This window comes from Miniopterus natalensis, chromosome 1 (assembly GCF_054644295.1).
Source record: "Miniopterus natalensis isolate mMinNat1 chromosome 1, mMinNat1.hap1, whole genome shotgun sequence".
In the NCBI taxonomy this organism is placed as follows: domain Eukaryota; kingdom Metazoa; phylum Chordata; class Mammalia; order Chiroptera; family Miniopteridae; genus Miniopterus; species Miniopterus natalensis.
The window spans coordinates 38135130-38152200 of NC_142081.1; the positions used below are offsets into that span (position 1 = coordinate 38135130).

Sequence of the window (17071 nt, forward strand, 5' to 3'; positions counted from 1 at the left end):
GATCCACATTCCTGAGCTTTCCTTGGCAATCATTAACCGTGAGCTTCACCCAGCAGGGCGGGGGCACTGTTAACTGATCAGACTGCTGGGTGAGCCATTTCACATAATTATTACCCAAAAAACACACCCTGAAGGTAATGCGGAAATGGTCAGGGCAGCCAGGGTGGTTCAAACCAGCAGAAGGAAGTAGGTCATGTGGACCAGGCAGGGGACCAGCATGTGCCCAAACCTTCAAATTAGAGGACACTGGGGGTCAGAGAAGGAATTAGGGCCCAGGTGGGAAACAAATGTGAGTGGCAAATGGCCCCACAGCCAATAAGGAGCTCAGACAGGAGGGAGCCTCCCTACCATACATTATTCCCATGGGTGACATGTGAGTCTGAGCCCTGGAGTCGGGGCAACCAGGCTTTGAGTCTTGAAATCTCTCCAGGCCTCACTTTCCTCTGCTGTAAAATGGGGATGATGGTATTGATTTGAAATCTCATTTGTTGAGCACTTTGTCTATTCCAAGCCCTGAATGGGCATTTTACACTCCATTGAATTTTCACAAGATGCCTTTGGGTGAGCATGTTTATAATCTCCAGAGTGACTACCTCTTTGGTCTGTTTCAAGCATTAAGAAGTGTCCATGTGTGAGGGCTGGGGGCACAGTAGGTGTTCAACAGAGCACCTGCCCTTATGATGTTGTTAAGATGAAAGACACCCCCCTTCCCAAACCTGCCACAGGCTACAAGGTAGACAGCAAACTGATTCTCCTTCCTTCTCACTAGATTGGTATTTTTCCTGCTGACCTAATGTCACAAGAAACACATTTCACATTTGAATGCAGCAGTGGATTAAGAGCCCCAGTGGCTGAAATGTGACACAAGGTCATTATTCTAGCATTATTAAGCACAGGCTTTTTTTAAAGGGCTGAGGCAAATGCATTATTCAAAACCCATGAAGAATGGGGATAATGGATCTTTTGGAATCAGCCCCCAAGAACATGCAGCCGGAGCTCAGGAAGGTGGAACGGGTAACCCCTGCCTACCTCCCGTGGGCCTCCACGTCCACTGCCAGCTGCCTCTCAGGCTCAAGGCTGGCCTAGCGCCACTGCCCAGAGCTCCACCAGGAACCCAGGCGGGCTGGCCCTAGGGGCGGCAGCGTGGGTGGGGGTGGGGATTCTGGCCCAAGCTGTCCCAGTCATCCCGTCCTGCCCCCCCAAATCCCAACAGCCACTGGTTATTGTGAAAAATGATTCACTTTGCCCAGGAAGGGAAAACCAGGCCTCTATATGAAAAGTGAGAATGAAAGAAAAATTCATTTTCATGCTCAACACACCTCTCCCAAACAAGTGTCCCTGCAGTGTCCCACAGAGTGCTGGGAAACAGGACGCACCATGGAGGTGGAAATGGCTTGAAGATAGGTCTCTGTCTTTCTTGGCCCGGGAATGTAACACTGGGCTTGGTACCTGGATGAGGTGGAAAAGTGGTCACCTCAGCAGTATGAATCAAGGGCCACTCCACACCCTGAGGCTAGAAGTTTCACCATTACAGATTCATTTCTTTGGGCCTTCAAGGAAGGACCTCAGGAACACACTGGTACTTTGGGGAGAAGGGAGGTGTTACGGTGATTTGCTGAAAGTATTAGAGGAAATTTTTTTCCTCTCATTTTTCATACAGAGGCCCAGATCTTTCTACCTGAGCAAAGTGAATTCATTTCCACAATAATTGGTAGCAGCTGGCACTTTGGGAGGTAAATGAGAGTAGGAGGCGTGGAGAGGAGGGGCAGAAAACCCAGCTGTATTAGGGTACACAGTAAACAGTTTGTGGGAGGAGAACACTGGGCAGGGAATCCAAAGACCTGGTTCAAATCTGACTGAGCAGTCCCTGAGAGGCCCAAGGGCGTCCTGTGCCTCAGTTTCCCCATCCCAGTATGAGAAAATGGAGATGGCAATACCCGCCCAGCACCCACAGGCACTCGATAAACAATGCTGAAGGCACGGCTGGGCGCCGCCCGGTGTGCGGGACCCTTTGGCTCACCCAGAGCAGGAATCATTTACCGCCCCCCAGAGACCGGAGTCAGCCTGTCCTCACACCACCAGTAGGTCGCTGGAACTAAAACTGGGAGCCCAAACAAAGCCGTCTTTAATGAACAAGGCCCACTTTATCAGGAGAGATGCTTTCCCTTTGAAAGTCAAATCTGAGGCTTTCAGACAATGAGGGGTGTTTACAGCACACCCAGGCAGGCTGGGAGGAGGCCAGCTCCAGGCTGCATCCCTTCCCCTCCCGGCCTGCCGGAGCCTGACCACTGGAACTGACTTCCTCAGACTCCACTTCTGCTCTTTTCAGGCCTTAAGGAAATCTTGAGGATCACATGCAGACTTGATCATTAGGAGGAGCCTAAAAGACACCTAAAAGGCAAAATTGATGCTTCCAGAAGAGAAGACAGGTGTGAAACCCAGGCCCAGAGATGTTGGGTGGCTTGCCCAGGATCACACAGCGAGCTAGGCCTAGGCTAAGTCCTGAAGACCCCAGTCTTGAAAAGCAGCATTCCATTAGCTGGGCATCTGTGGGACTTGGAGGAACTGTGCCGACCAGAGGAGGAGGGGGGAAGGAGGAGGCAGAAGAGTCAGCCGCTTTCCCTTCCTCCTGTCTCCTCCCCCAAGCCTCACGATTAAGCCAAATATTTCATCCTTCACACAATTTCCTTTTTTATCACTTACATTAAAAAAAACCATTGGTCCGGTTCTAGAGAGGATGTGTACCAAAAACATTCAAGAAATAAATTATTTCAGAAATGGATGCCCTCCCCTCTTGGTGCCCTTTTCCCAGCGGCTGCTTCCCCCTCCACTTTCACAAGGAGGACTCCCTAAAAGAAGCATTACTGACCCTGATCTGGGGAAACACTTGTTTCCTGCCCCGCAGGCAACAGAGGGATCCTTCAGGAGGCAACAGTCCCCCACTGGGAGTTTTCAAAGCAGCACAGTCCCTCAGAGAAATCCAAGGTCACAAGTCCAACCTCTCCCATCTAGTTTGAGGGTCTCCACCCCCTGGGCACCCCTGCTAGCCAAGATCCCTCATATGTGAGAGCCCACAGGGACTCCACCCCTCCTCTCCTTTTCCATCTAGAGGCTCACATGTTGCCCCAGGGTGACCCCCACCAACCTCTTGTCATCCAGAGGCCTGAAGCCCAATCTCCTCCAGGGACGCCTGACCAGAAACAAGGGGCCTCCTCACTGGATCTCCTCTCCCCTCCCTTCCTCTCTGCCACCTTTTCTAGACCCACTGTCTGCCTGAGCTCTTCCTTTTGCAAGAAGTCTCTCTGCCAATCGTGCCCAGCTGGCTGCCCTTGCACCTAGGGCTGTACTGGAGGCTCACTACATGGCGTCTTTCCTGCCACAAACCTGTAAGACCCATGGTGGGGCCCAGGTCAGAGTTCATAGAAGCAGGTAAGCACCTGCTGAATGTAAGATTATTTCCCCCCAAATTCCACTCTCAAGGAGGTAAATGACTCTCTAGGCAACAACAGAAGAGAAATCGCAAGGTAGCATGAGTCATTGCCAACTGCATACACAGGTTTGTGGACTTATGGTGGATTTATTGACTTGCAGCACATAGGATTGGAATCTAGGCCAACATTATTAGAATAGGCAGATTTCCCTTACCTACTGCCCCAAAGGCTCTGTTCTGATCATTGCCCCTCACCCACTCCCCTGTGCCTTCCCTTCTGTGGTCCTGTATTCCCACACAAGGCCTCGCCTCACCGCCAGCCGCCTCCTCCAGGAAGCAGGCGCCGACAGCTTGCTTATTCAACCACTGACACTGAGATCGTTCTGGAGCCTTGCTGGGACCTAAGGTTTATTGACCCTCATACTCTGTGCCTGTCCAAGAGTCTCTAATGGCTCAGTTGTACCCGTAGGATTTTCATTTATGGAGCTGACCATACTTCCCAAGAGAAGGAGATACATCATACTACGCAGGACCACAAGGGGGGCACTAGGTTTTGGTTAAGAGGCAGGAGCAGGGGCTAGGGGAAGGCCTAGGCCAGAGCCTTTCTTGGGTTTCTAGGGGAAAGGCAAGGCAGGCAGGTTGAACAGCTCAGGACTGGTTTGTTTAATTCCAGAGGGTTTGGGGGTGTAGGAGCTGTCCCTGGTTGTCTGGTACCTGCTGGGGGCAGGGGAGATAATGGCTTGGTGTGTGAGAGTGAGATAGGAGGTAGTTCAAAGTATGGACTCTGGATCGCAGGGAAGGTGTAAGTAATTTTGGCTGTTAGTTTGGCCCTGTGATTAATGGGTGCCAAGCAGACAGACAGACTCAAAGCAAACATACAGCACCCATCCCCTCACTTCCCCTTAACTAGCTCAGCTTCCAGGGTTCATTAATCCAATCACTCTCCTGCTAATACAGTAATTCTCCTGCCCCTTGAGCTCTGATACCTCAACGCAACCCCATCCCTGGACAAACTCAACTATCAGCCTTCACTCCCTCAACCTGTGGCCATCAAGGCCCTGACACCAGTACCCTCCTCCCTTGCTTCTGCCTGTTAAGCAGCAGAGGTGTCCCCGGCCTTCCCAATCCGGAATGAACCCCAGTGCTCCCTTAGGGACCTTTGTGCCAGGGGCACCCTCTCTAGTGAACCTCCCCCATCAGCATTCATAATTCCTTTTATTTTTTAATCCTCACCTGAGGATATATATTTTTATTGATTTTTAGAGAGAAAGGAAGGGAGAGAGAAAAAAAAAATCGATGTAAGAGACAAACATCAATCAGTTGCCTCCTATACTTGCCCCGACTGGGGGATCAAACCTGCAACCTACGTATGTGCCCTGACTGGGAATCAAACCCACAACCTTTTGGTGTACAGGATGAAACTCAAACCAACTGAGCCACCCATCAGGGCAGCATTAATAATTCTTAAAAAAAAAAAAAGTAGCAACAGCAAAAAACTCCTTGATAAACTGGGCAGGTGGGAAGGGGCACTTATAATTTATATTCTAAACAAAAGTCTAATTTCCCAAATACATAAACACTTCTCATTCAATAAGAAAAAGGCCAACAACCTGATAGAAAATGGTCAAAACATATGCATAGATAGTTCATAGAAAACAAAACAGGAATGGCTCTTATGTCTGTGAAAACATGTTCAACCTGATTCATAGCAGGAAAAATGCAAATTAAAACTATATTGAGAAATTATTTTTGTCTTCCAGATTGGCAAATATCAGGAAGTTTCATAACACTGTACGTCGGGCGGTGTGGGAAAATGAGCATCCTCATACGTGGCTGGTAGGAGTACACATTTTTAGCAATTCTGTGGAGAGCAATTTGCTGATATCTTTCAAAATACAAACTCACATAACCCTGACCCATCAATTCCAGTTCTAGGACCTTATCCCACATGCACCTACCTACGCTGCAAAATAACTAAAGCACAGGTAATGCAGTGGGAGGTTGTTTGTGATGTCCGAACAACAGGAGATGAATTAGATTATGTGACATCCATATAACAGTGGAATATTATATATCTATAAACAAGAATGAAGGCACTATGGACTGATCTGGAAGCATCTCAAGATAGCTATCTGGGAAAAGACCCAAATCAGGGGCAGAAGACTACATATAGTGTGCTATCACTAGTGGGGAAAGACTCTACATATGCGTTTACTGATTCATGCATGAGGTATCTCTGCAAGAATCTGTAAGAAACTGGTGAAGTTGCCTCCGAAGGTGGGGGAGATTGGGAGGCCAAGGGAAATGGGGTGAAGACTTTTCACACTGAAATCGTCCCAGGTTTTGAATTCTGAACCTTTTACATTTATTTCTCAGAGAGGAAAAAAAAAGGTGTGTCGGGAGAACATGCAAGATTAAAATAACAAAACAAAACCTTCCCTAACCCACTTCCCTTTCTGGCATCCAGCTTCCCTCCATCTGACCTCCCCCATGGCGTTTACTGGTCTCTAAGACTAGTGGCTGCTTCCCAGTCCTATCTTACTTGCTCTGGCAACAGAGACAGCACAGTGGGCAAGGCCCTCCTCCTTGGACACTCTTCCAGGACACCACACAATCTGGGTTCCTCTGCTCCTCCTCTGGGAACTCCTCCAGTCTCTGCAGGCTTCTCCTCACTCTCCCAGTGTGGGCACTCCTAGAGTTCACTTCTAGGCCTCCTCTCTGATCTTCTCTTCTTGGTCCATACACACTCCCTGCCTCATCCACCCCAGGGTTTCACTCACCTTCTATGTGCGTGTAACTCCCAAATCCAAATCTCTAGCCAGACCTTGCTTCTCAGCTCAGGGCCGCACCTGGGTGTCTCCCGGAGATCTCCAACCCAACATAATCCAAATGTAACTCACCAGCTTCCAGCCAGCTTCATTCTCTACCCCTGAGAGGCCTCCTCGCCTGTGCTCCTTCTTGAGCATCCCTAGATCATCCCCTCTCCCCTCTCCACCACTGCTCACCTACTGGGTGCCTTTTCATTGGCTCCACCACCCTCCTTGCTGGTCTTCCTCATGCTTTTCTCTACCTCAGGGCCTTTGCACATATCTGTGTGCCCTGAACACTCTCCTCCACGCTCCATACCTGCTTTATCTTTTTTTTTTTTTTTTTTTGAGAGAGAGAAGAAGGGAGAGGAGAGAAAGAGAAACATTGATACAAGAGCAAAACATGGACTGAGCCCACAACCAGGGCATGTGCCCTGCCGGGAATCAAACCTGCAACCTTTTGGTGCACTGGACAATGCCCAATCAACTCAGCCACACTGGCCAGGGCCATACCTGCTTTATCTAAATGCTTATCTCTCTTCTAAAACTCAGATTAACATCATTTCCTCAAGAAACCTTTCCTGACCTTCTAGACCAATGGATCTCAATTGAGGGTGACTTTGCCCCCAGGGGACATTTGACAATGTCTAGTGACAATTTTTGTTTCATAGCTGGGATGTGTGTGGCTACTAGAATCTAGTGGGTAGAAGCCAGGGATGAACTAAATATCCTACAATGCACAGGACAGCTGCACAGCAAAGAACTGCCTGGCCCAAAATGTTCACAGTGCAGAGGTGAGAAGTCCCACCCAGACTAAATCACGTCCCCATGACACACTTTCATAGCACGCTCTATTTCTCTTGCATATCACCTATTGCAATCCTGATTAAATATTTAACTGTGCAAAGGTATTGGCCAAGTTCCATTTTCTAAGCTTTAAAGGGTGAATAAATGAATTAAAGTCACTGGCTCATGTTTACCTATCTCTACCTCCAGTGACCAGCCTCAAGCACAGAACCTTGAACTTGGCAGTGAAAAGGTACATGAGATGCTCAGGGCAGGGACTGAGCAGATGCCACCCCAGGCCCTGGTCTCCAATTCCACTGGGTCCTCTATGCCGTCCAACAGCAGTTTTCCTTTGCCCTTGACCAGCTTCCCCCCTCTGCTGCAGCACCTAGCTCTGCACAGCTTTGGACACCCCTCAAACCCTCACCTCCACCCAGGTGTCTGCAGGGGCCCCTCCAAGCCAACTGGGCCCAAGCTTATTGCCTCGTCATCTTGTCAAACCGGCTGCTCCTCCTGTTAGCTCACCCACCATTCACCCAGCCTCCCAAACCAGACACCTGGGCACCCTTGTGTGGCATAATCACCCTTCAGACCTGCTCCCTCCACCCATCCCAATGACGTGGCTTCAGTGTTACCCAGTTTTCTCCCTTCTTTTTTCTTTTGTTTGTTAATCCTCACCTGAGGATATTTTTTCATTGGTTTTTAGAGAGAGAGGAAGGGAGGGAGGGGGAGGGAGAGGGAGGGGAAGAGGGAAGGGGAGTGAGAGGGAGAGGGGGGAGGGGGAGAGAAACATCAGTGTGAGAGAGACACATTGACTGGTTGCCTCTTGCACGCACCCCAACAGGGGCCAGGTACTGAACCTGCAACGTACATGCCCTCGACCAGGAATGGAGCCTGCGCCCCTTCAGTGCGTGGGCAGGCTCTAACCACTGAGCCACACCAGCCAGGGCCTCCCACTTGGTTCCTGCCTTAAGCCTCTTTCCCTCTCAGTCTACCTGTGACATCACAGCCAGCTACCTCCTTCTAAGGTGACAAATGGGATGTATCACTTCCTGATTAAAAACCCCTTCAGTTCTTCTCACTGTCTACAGTGTGGAGGCCGAGCTCCCTAGCCTGGTCCAAGGCCCTTCATACTCTACCTCACCATGGCCTTGTCGCCCGTCACACCCCAGCTTCAGCCCCAAGCACAAACGCCACTGTGCCACTAGCTTCGTGCCACCTTTTAGGTCCTTCTCTCCTCCTCTCCCCTTCCTTCCTCTCAACTCCCCTTCTCCTTTCTCTTCTCTTCCCCTTCCTCTGCTCAGATACCTGGAGATCTCCTGTTAATCCTTAAAATCTAGTTCAAACACTTCTTCCTCAAAAGTATGGCAGTTCCTCAAAAAATTAAACATAAATTACTGTAGGATCTAGTGTTTCTACTTCTGGGTATATGTTCAAAAGAACTGAAAGCAGGGACTCAAGTAGATAGCTGCACACCAGTGTTCATAGCAGCACTAGTCACAATAGCCAGAAGGTGGCAGCCACCCGTGTCCACCGACAGGTGAATGGATAAACAAAATGTGGTCCGTCCATAGAATGGAATATTATTCAGCCTTAAAAAGGAAGGACATTCTGATGTGCACTGCAACACAGATGAACCTTAAAGCATGATGACAGGCGAAAGAAGCCACACACAAAAGGCCACATGTTGTATGATTCCATTTACATGAGGTACCCAGAGAGGTCAAATTCACGGAGACAGAAAGAATGGTGGTTGCCAGGTGCTGGGGGAGGAGAGGATGGGGTGTTAGTGTTTAGAGTTTTAGTTTTATAAAGTGAGAAGAGTTGCACAGTTGGGTGGTGGTGATGGTTGCACACGATGTGAATGTACTTAAAGATACTGAAGTGTATACTTTAAAAGGACAAAAGTAGTAAATCTTATGTTATGTATATTTTACCACAATTAAAAAAAAGAGACAGAAACAAAATCCAAACCCACTTCTTTGTCTTGAAAACCTCTATGTGCTACCACCGCCTCACCAAACCCAGTCCGTGCGTTCCCAATTCCCTACAACACGCCCTGGGTGGGGCCGAGATCCTTCTGTGCGAGGGCCTGCACGCACCCAGAGCACACGGCAGTTAGGGACTGACACCTCGCCCGCCCAGACTAAGGCCTCTGCAGGCAGGGACCATGCCTGACTCACCGCTCCCTCCCCAGCATCTAGCCCACAGTCTGGAGCAGTCTACAGCCCTTCAATGAGGACTACAAGAATGAATGACCCAAATCAATCATTTTGGGTTAATATTACCCCAAATCTCACAGCCTGCTGACCCTACAATAGTGATTTACTTCCAAGATTCATTGACAATCCCCTGCCACCCCTGGAGAAGATAAATCTTTGCTCTTCCATTAAGCGACTTGGTCAGAAAGGGCTTTGGTGGAGAAAGATAATAAACAGCTAATTTGGGAGGAATAAAGAAAATAAAACCAGGCCTGGGTCGGGGCAAGCATGCATGGCCCTGGCGTCTAACATCACCATGCTCTGTCCTCTCCCTCCTCTGTGTAGAGGATGGGCTGATTCACTTCCTGTGTCCCCAAGAGGGGACCATGGAGAAGCCAAGTCCTTTGAGCACAGGGAGATGATTAGTCACTGGCTAGAAGGCTGCTGGCCTTAGTGTGTGGGCTGACCACAGGCCTGTCCCCCCTGCCCCCCACCTTCTTATGTAACCCAAGGTCTGGAAAGCAAAGAGAACTTGGCCTTGGCTCTCAGCAAGAGGCCAAGCAGGCTGGGGACTTCCCTTTTCTTCCATCCTACCCTATAAGCCCTTGGAGCCCTAACCACAGATTCATACACAGTCCACATTTACAGAACAGGGGCTGGAAAGAGAAAACTGTATCCTGGGTCCTGAGAATGATCCTTGGGAGGAAGGGTATTCAGAGATGTCTAATCCAGTGGTTCTCAAATAGAGACGATTTTGCCTGTATCAAAGACAGTGAGAGGTGGTGCTACTGACATCTGGTGGGTAAAGGCAGGGACGCTGCTAAACACCCTACAGTGCTCAGGACAGCCCTATAGTAAAGAAGTATCCAGTCCACGATGTCAACAGTCCCTGATCTAAGCCAAGCTGTCTCTTTTACAGATGAGAAAACTGAGGTTCAGGAAGGGACAGGGCCAATGTCAACTGAGTTAGTGTCAGAATTAGAATCCAGGGCTCCCTACTAGCCATACTGGCCACACCAGCCATACCCAGCGTTCAGCTCCCAAGAGCAGTGACCAACTCAGAGACCAGTGGCAAGCTGGTAGAGTGGCTGAATTTGGGACCATGGAACCTAGAAGCCCACGATGGCCAGGCTCTGTGCTTCTGGCAGGCTCCAAATGAACCCCACCAAGGTCAACCTGGCCAGGGGGCTCCCAAACAACCAAAGAGAAAGAATGTCTTAAGGAGCTATGGTGTGTCCAGGCAAAATGCCTGTTTGAGGCTTAGGCAAAATCTGCCACTCAAGTCCCCACAGAACATGCTTGGGGTGAGTCAGCCTGGTGGCAAGGCCAGAAGTGAGCACAACTCTATAGGATAAGCCCTGCCTTAGAGGACAGGGCATGGATGGGAAGTACACCCTAGATTACTGCTTTGGGGGACACTGTCTTTTTTCCTAGATGCCAACAGTGACCGTCTCTCTCATACCTGTTGGCTCCTCATTGCCATCTGTGTAATTTCAACATAACATCTCGAGTCACCCTTGTTCTTTTCCCCAGGAGCCAACACCATGTCTCCAACCATGGGCCAGACGCTAGGGCACAGGTCCAGGCATCAGAGCTAACCCCAGAAATAATGGTGCAACCCCAGTATTTATGAAGGACTGACTCACATCATGTCACAACAGGAGTACTTTTCCAGCCACCAGGCTTGTAGTGATGGTGGTGATAAAGAGAAGGTCAGGGGACAGAAATGCACGAGCTATGTCTCCGGTCAAGGCCTCACCCTCCTCAGGGGAAGGGAGCCCACAGTGAGTGGTTGGGGGACAAAGGCTGGGAGGGAGACCCTAAAGTGGCGCCAGATGCAGGAGGAGTTACTATTATGAATTCATTTCTTCAGGCTAGGAATTATTATTGTTTCCTCCACCTGCCCTATCCCTTTCCTCTCCAGTTTTTCCAACAAGCTGGTAAAAGCCTACAAATCCTTCAAGGCCCAACTTCTGGAGTCTCTTCCCAAAATCAAGTCTCAGGTGCATTGCAACTCTTAATTTTACAAGCCACAATACCAATGGAAAAGGATTTGGGGGTCAATAGCAGGGTTTGGGGAAAAGCCAAAGTACCCGTGGAGCTCATGTGTGGGCTTGCATGGCAGCTGCTTCCTTTGCAAGAGATGTGCCAACAACCCTGGCCTCCAGGCTCTCTGTCCCATCTGTGTGGCCTACCTGGTTGATTGAGGCAGCATGGTGCAGAAGCTAAGGCTGCAGGGTCTAGAGCCAGACTGTCCGGGCTAATTCTGGTGCCCCCTGTCCCTATAAGTGTCACTTTGGGCAAAGTTAGGCTCAGTTCCCCCATCTATAAAATGGAGATGATATAGTTTCAACCTCGTGGGGTAATTTTAAGGATCAACTAATACATATAAAGTGCTTAGAACAGGATCTGGCACCCAGCCAACAGTTATTGAATGTTTCTTACTATTATTAAAAATGCAGCCCTCCTCCCTCCGAGCAAAGAAGGGCAGGGTCTATACTTCCCAGGAGTGGAGGAGGAGAGATGCCTCCAGGGACCCCATCTCCCATCTATGCTCCTGCAATAGCGTCCCTGGGAAGTCTCTTTGGCACCAGTGTCTTCCCCTCCAATCAACTCCACATGGCCCAGAGTTTTGCCTTAGGACAGATCACATTCCTTTGCCAAAACAATGGCGGCTGGAAGAATGAGGGGGCAGAGAGGCTAAAGCTACTTGGTGTGTGTGGATTTGTCTCCCATATTTTCTACCCCATAGAAAGTTCCAGCTTCTACCAGACATAGTTCTTAGATTTCCACCTCCACACCCCACACTCGAGCTTCTCCATCCTGCTTGTCTCTACACAGTGTCTCTGAAATTCAAGCTCCTGGGGCCTTCAAGGGAACTACCCTAATCAGGCTCCTAAGGGAGGCCTCAGAAGCCCAACCTTCCCAGGGCCTTGAGCAGAATAATGTTCTCAACTCTTCCCGGCCCACAGGTCTGCTGCACCACCTCAGACAGGTATGCTATCCCTGGCCCAGGTGATCTGACGCTCCACCCTCCTCTTCAGGGCTGCAGGGACTAGGCTTTGGTCTTCCTGGGTTCTCCAGTGCCTTAGAGGGCGCAATTGTCACCACTAACAGAGGAACGGGCCACCTTTGGAGGGCAGTATTGGGAGGTTTCTTTTCAGATGGGGGTCTGACCCAGAGCACTCCTCCGAGGCTCTCTCAAACAGCCCTTTGTGGGTGGCCCTCTGTTCAGCCTAGGAGCTGCCCCTCTGGGTGACCGGAGGCAGCTGGCTTGAAGCACCCTGGCAACCTGGTGCAGGGGACAGAGACCCAGCTTTGAATTAGCTGGAGTCCAATCAAGAAAAGCTCCAGTACTGCCTCCAACAGGTCACTCCTCATCTGTAGGCCTCAGTCTCCCATCTGCACAACTAGGAAGGGCAGGCTGGACGTACCATTTATTTAACTCAAATTAACTGAGTACCTGCTGTACACCAGGCACTGTTCTGATCCCCGGGGATAGCAGTAAAAAAGACAGACAGAAAGCCCTACCCTCATAGAGCTGATATTCTAACAGGAACGACAGACAATAAACAACATAAAAAGTGAAATATATACCTAAGGATGTTAGGTGGTAATAAGTACTATGGAGAATAAAGCAGGGAAGAGGTGTAGGGATATAACCTCTAAGGCTGATTCCAGCTGAAAAATTCTGGGTCTAGAGCTCTTGTTAGGACCCAGGAACCAGCAGCAGTTGGCAGGGACAGCTGAGGGGTGGGGGGCATGTTGGTGCAGGGGCTTAAATCCCAGCTATGCTCTCAGTGGCCTCCTCTAGGGAACAGAACTGACCAACTTTGGGTGTACTGATCTGTCCTCGGGCCAAAGCAGATATTGGGATCTGCTGAGGAGTCCAGGGGGTTATGGGTTCCTGGCAGGGCCCAGTCTTCAGGGCACCACCATGGAAAATCTTCTAGGGCCCTCCATCAACACCCCACTCGACCATGGCCTTGGATAAACAAGACAATGACCATTTCCACCTCCAGGGGCTCTCATACCACTCCTGTCTCTCCTCCTGGACTCTCCCTATATGGTAGCCTATCCCCTATTCTTACATGGGGAAGGGGAAAAGGGATTAAAAACTCTCACTTTCCTACCAATTTTAGCAATTTCTCACCCCGTAGAGACTGTTTTTGATCAATAAATACTTCCTGTGAACCTACTGTGTGCTCAGGATGAGGTCAGCTCTCTGAGGATTCCAAGATGCATGGTGGCTTCCCAGAGGAATTTACAGCCACTGGGGCAGGTCAGGCTGACATGCAGACCCATGAGGAGATGACTATGGTTTGCTCTGAAGCTTACAGAGCCCTTTGGGTCACTCACTGTCCCCTAAAAGCATGCAGATTCTGTTGTCCTCATCTTAAACATGAGGAAATGAAGACCCAGAAAAGCAAGTTCTCTTCCCTCAGTCCATGGTTGCCCCATGGAGTGGTAAAGAGAGGGAGGAGGTAATGAAGATTAGCATTTCCAAACAAGACTTCTGGAGGGATGGATAAGACTTGGGTGCAGGTGGGACAAGGGTCCTCTGCCTCCAACCCAGGGCAGGCCAAGCTGGGCATGTAACCCACCTCCCTCTGCTTCTCCCTGGCCTGACAAGGAGTGGACTGAGGGTAAAGCGAAAGCCTGTCCAACTGGAAAACTACATGGGGTTGTGGATGTGCTCACTCGTTTAAAAAATGCCAGGCTGCCTCAAGCGGGTAAGGATGCCAAAGGTCTTTGGTGATGGTGGTGGGCCCCTTTCTGGTCCAACTTTTCTGAGTGCCCTTTCATCAGCTCACCAAGGGCAGAGCACTGTCAGCAGGGAAAGGATCTCTGCTGTTTCAGGTTAATTCACTCAGTTCTAGTTGAGCACCTTTGTTCTAGGTACTCTGGCTACAGTTCTTAGCTTAGCAAGAAGCTGGCTCTCTTGGAGGAGCTTCGTGACCAGATTTTACTTCTTCTTGGAGGTGCCCTTTCCTGGTCTACCCCTTTCAGGGGAGGAACCTCAAGGGAGAGGGAGAAGAAACTAACCACTGCTGAATCAGGGGCCCAGCAAAAAGGTTGAGAAGCAACCATCTGGCTCTAGAAGACTGTGGTTTGAGGTCCAGGTCCACCACTTATCATGAGCAAATTGCTTAACTTCTTTTAGCCACTTTTTGTTCTCATGTGCCAATGGAATAAGGCCTACTTAGGGCACTGGTTTCTTGTGGGGGTAAAATGAAATCAGAGATGTGTCCAAGTTAGCCCCTCTCTGACCCACTGCCCTCCCCCAGTGAAACGGGGCACCTCTCACCCCATCCTTACTGGGAGCTGAGCCCTCCTCAGTCTAGGCTGGAGGAAGCCCGTTCTGCTCAAATTAGCACGGGTTACTGAGCCCGGGTCTACGCCCCTGCTGGGCTGCGGGCCACCCTTTCTCCTGGGCCCCGAAAGTACTGGGGGCGCCGAGGACGCCCAGCCGGGCTGCGGCCTGCCACAGGAAAGGACAGAAGCCAGGACTCCCCTCGGCGGGGCACCCGCTTCAGCAGCGCCCTGAGCCAGGGCAGCCACCTCGCGCCCGCCGCCCGCGGAGCCCGCAGTCCGGGCGCGTACGGGCGGAGGAGGCGGGAAGCCCGACTGTAAACACCCCTTAGCCACCGCCAGCTCCGCAGTCCCATCCGAAGGCGTTTCCACGGGGCTGGGTGCGCGGGGAGGACGGCAGAGGCGCGGGGGAGTGAGCGACGGGACCAGTGAGAAGGCAAACCGCAAGAGATTTCACGGACACCCCGCGCACCCGCGGCGGCCGCCGCCCCGAGCCGGGCTCCCCGCAGCAGGGGGCGGGGGGCGGGCGGGGAGCCGGGCTGCATTTCCCCGCGCCCCGCGCACGGCCGTCCCGGCGAACTTTCCAAGACCCGCCCTCGGAGCGCCGGGCGGGCCCCGGGGAGGACGCGGGCAGCCGCGGAGGTGGGTGCGGGTGGACGGGAAGCGGGAGGGCGCGTGCGCGGGGCCCCGCGGCGGCACCCGCAAGGAGTCCCGCCCTCGGTTACCTGGGTTCCGAGGGTCACCGGCGTCCAGCTGAGCGGGAGCGTGGACCTGGGCGCTCCTCCTGGCGCAGCGGCCCCTAGACACGCGGGCGCTGCACCTGGCTCGGCCGGTCGGCGCGCCTTCCCCGCCCGTCCCGCCCGCGAGCTCCTGCCGCGCGGGGCGGGGCGGGGCGCGCCGGGCCGGGAGGCCGAGGGAGGAGCCGCGGGCCGGGGGCACCCTCCCCGCGCGGGGCTCGCGCTTAACCACACGCCAGCCGCCGACGCAGGACTCGGTGACCTCCAAAGGGTCGCCCCATCACTCCGCGGGCTGAGGCGCGACCAAAGCCCTGCGCCCGGGGGTGCGCATGGCCCCCCCCACCCCCTTACCCCTCTGCGCCCTTCAAGCCCACCCCCACTCCCAGGGGCCGAGGGTTGGGAGCCTGAGGCCTCCTTGAGGGCCAGGCCCCTGAGCATGCCCTTCAGAAGAATGCATGGGGTGGGGCGCAGGGAAGGAAAAAACAAACAAACTGGGTATCCGCAGCCACACCCCACGTGCCCTCTTCTGGAGTGGGACAGGCTCCTGGCAGTTCCGCCCCCGTGTCAGTTACACCTGGTTCTCTCCGGAGCGGCCAAGAAGTCGGTCGGAGGTGGGGTGGTGTTGCTTTGGCACCCACCCCTCACCCTTTCTCCCAGGTTTCCATTTCCCAGGTCTGGAAGGTGCTGGGCCTGGGCCTCTGCCACTCAGTGGACACAGAGATAAGAGTTGAAGGGACACAGAGGACAAAGAACGTTTGGTCCCTGGGACCCAGACTTTGTGGCTGCTCCCAGGTGCCCAAGGAACAGGTTGCAGCTACTTGCTACCCCTAACCTTCACCCTCCCAGGGGAAGGCTGGCAAATGCACCCCTTGGATAAAACTCCCCTTACTGCCTCAGGCTCTCTGAGCTCCTTCTGCTCCCTGCTTTGCCTTGTTTGCTAAGAGCACAGACAGTGGAAGGAGCACTGTACCTGGAGTCCAGAGGCCCCCGTTTAGCTCTGACCTTGGAAAAGTCTCTGTCCCTTTCTGGGCTTTAGTTTCCCAATTTGCAGTGAGTGCAGTTGGTTATCTCTAAGGCCCTTTTTTATGGATCCTGAATTGTGCTATTGGTCATCTTGCTTTATAAGGTTTTCTGTGGCTGCATATCTTGTAAAGGGGTGTGTGTGTGTGAACCTCAGTCTAGATTAGCTTGTCCTCTCAGACTTAATAAATTCTTGGAGGGAAAGTGACCGAGGGCATGCAAACAGGCAGGCGGTCATCCTGTGCAAAGCAGAGCTTGACAAGGCTGGCTGGCATTGGGGGAGTGGATCTTGGTCCCAGCTTATACTGAATTCAGAGTGGCCTCAGACAAGTTCCTCATTAATAATCCTCCCTTTGCCTTCTCAAGGGTATTGGGGGCTAAGATATTAGATACGAAGCCCTTTGAATGGGGAAGGCAAGAGGTTGTGTGCTTTCTGATGTCATCTTTTGATGCCTGTGACAGTGATGAACTTCAGAGGCAGAAGAGGACTTGAGATGTTCAAAGCCTAGTGTTGGCCTGGTTCCCGCCCTGCAGAAGCTGCAGCATGCACAGGGGAGGCACACACCTCCCCACTCCCACCCCCAGCAAAGTGAACCGACGCACAGCGCCTCACCAGACTCCGGCCCACTGCAGGCCCTTGGGAAACTAAAGAGAGAAGATCAGGAGGTTCCCAACCTAAAGGGAGGTGGTCAATGGATTACCAATGAGCCTATCAGCATGTCCTGGCTGAACACCTGGTTGGCAGGTGCCACAGACACCCACCTCTGCTCTTAGGGA

At 51.9% G+C, this 17071-nt stretch overlaps 1 protein-coding gene across 1 annotated transcript in view; it reads right to left on the reverse strand.

Moving 5' to 3' along the window:
• The window catches only part of PAQR5 (progestin and adipoQ receptor family member 5), a 64662-nt gene extending 49338 nt beyond the window's left edge, over window positions 1-15324 (reverse strand). Inside the window, exon 1 of the mRNA XM_087820638.1 lies at window positions 15263-15324. The gene's annotated coding sequence lies outside the window, so the exon portion shown is untranslated. The remainder of the gene's footprint in view (window positions 1-15262) is intronic.
• Window positions 15325-17071: the final 1747 nt, after the last annotated feature.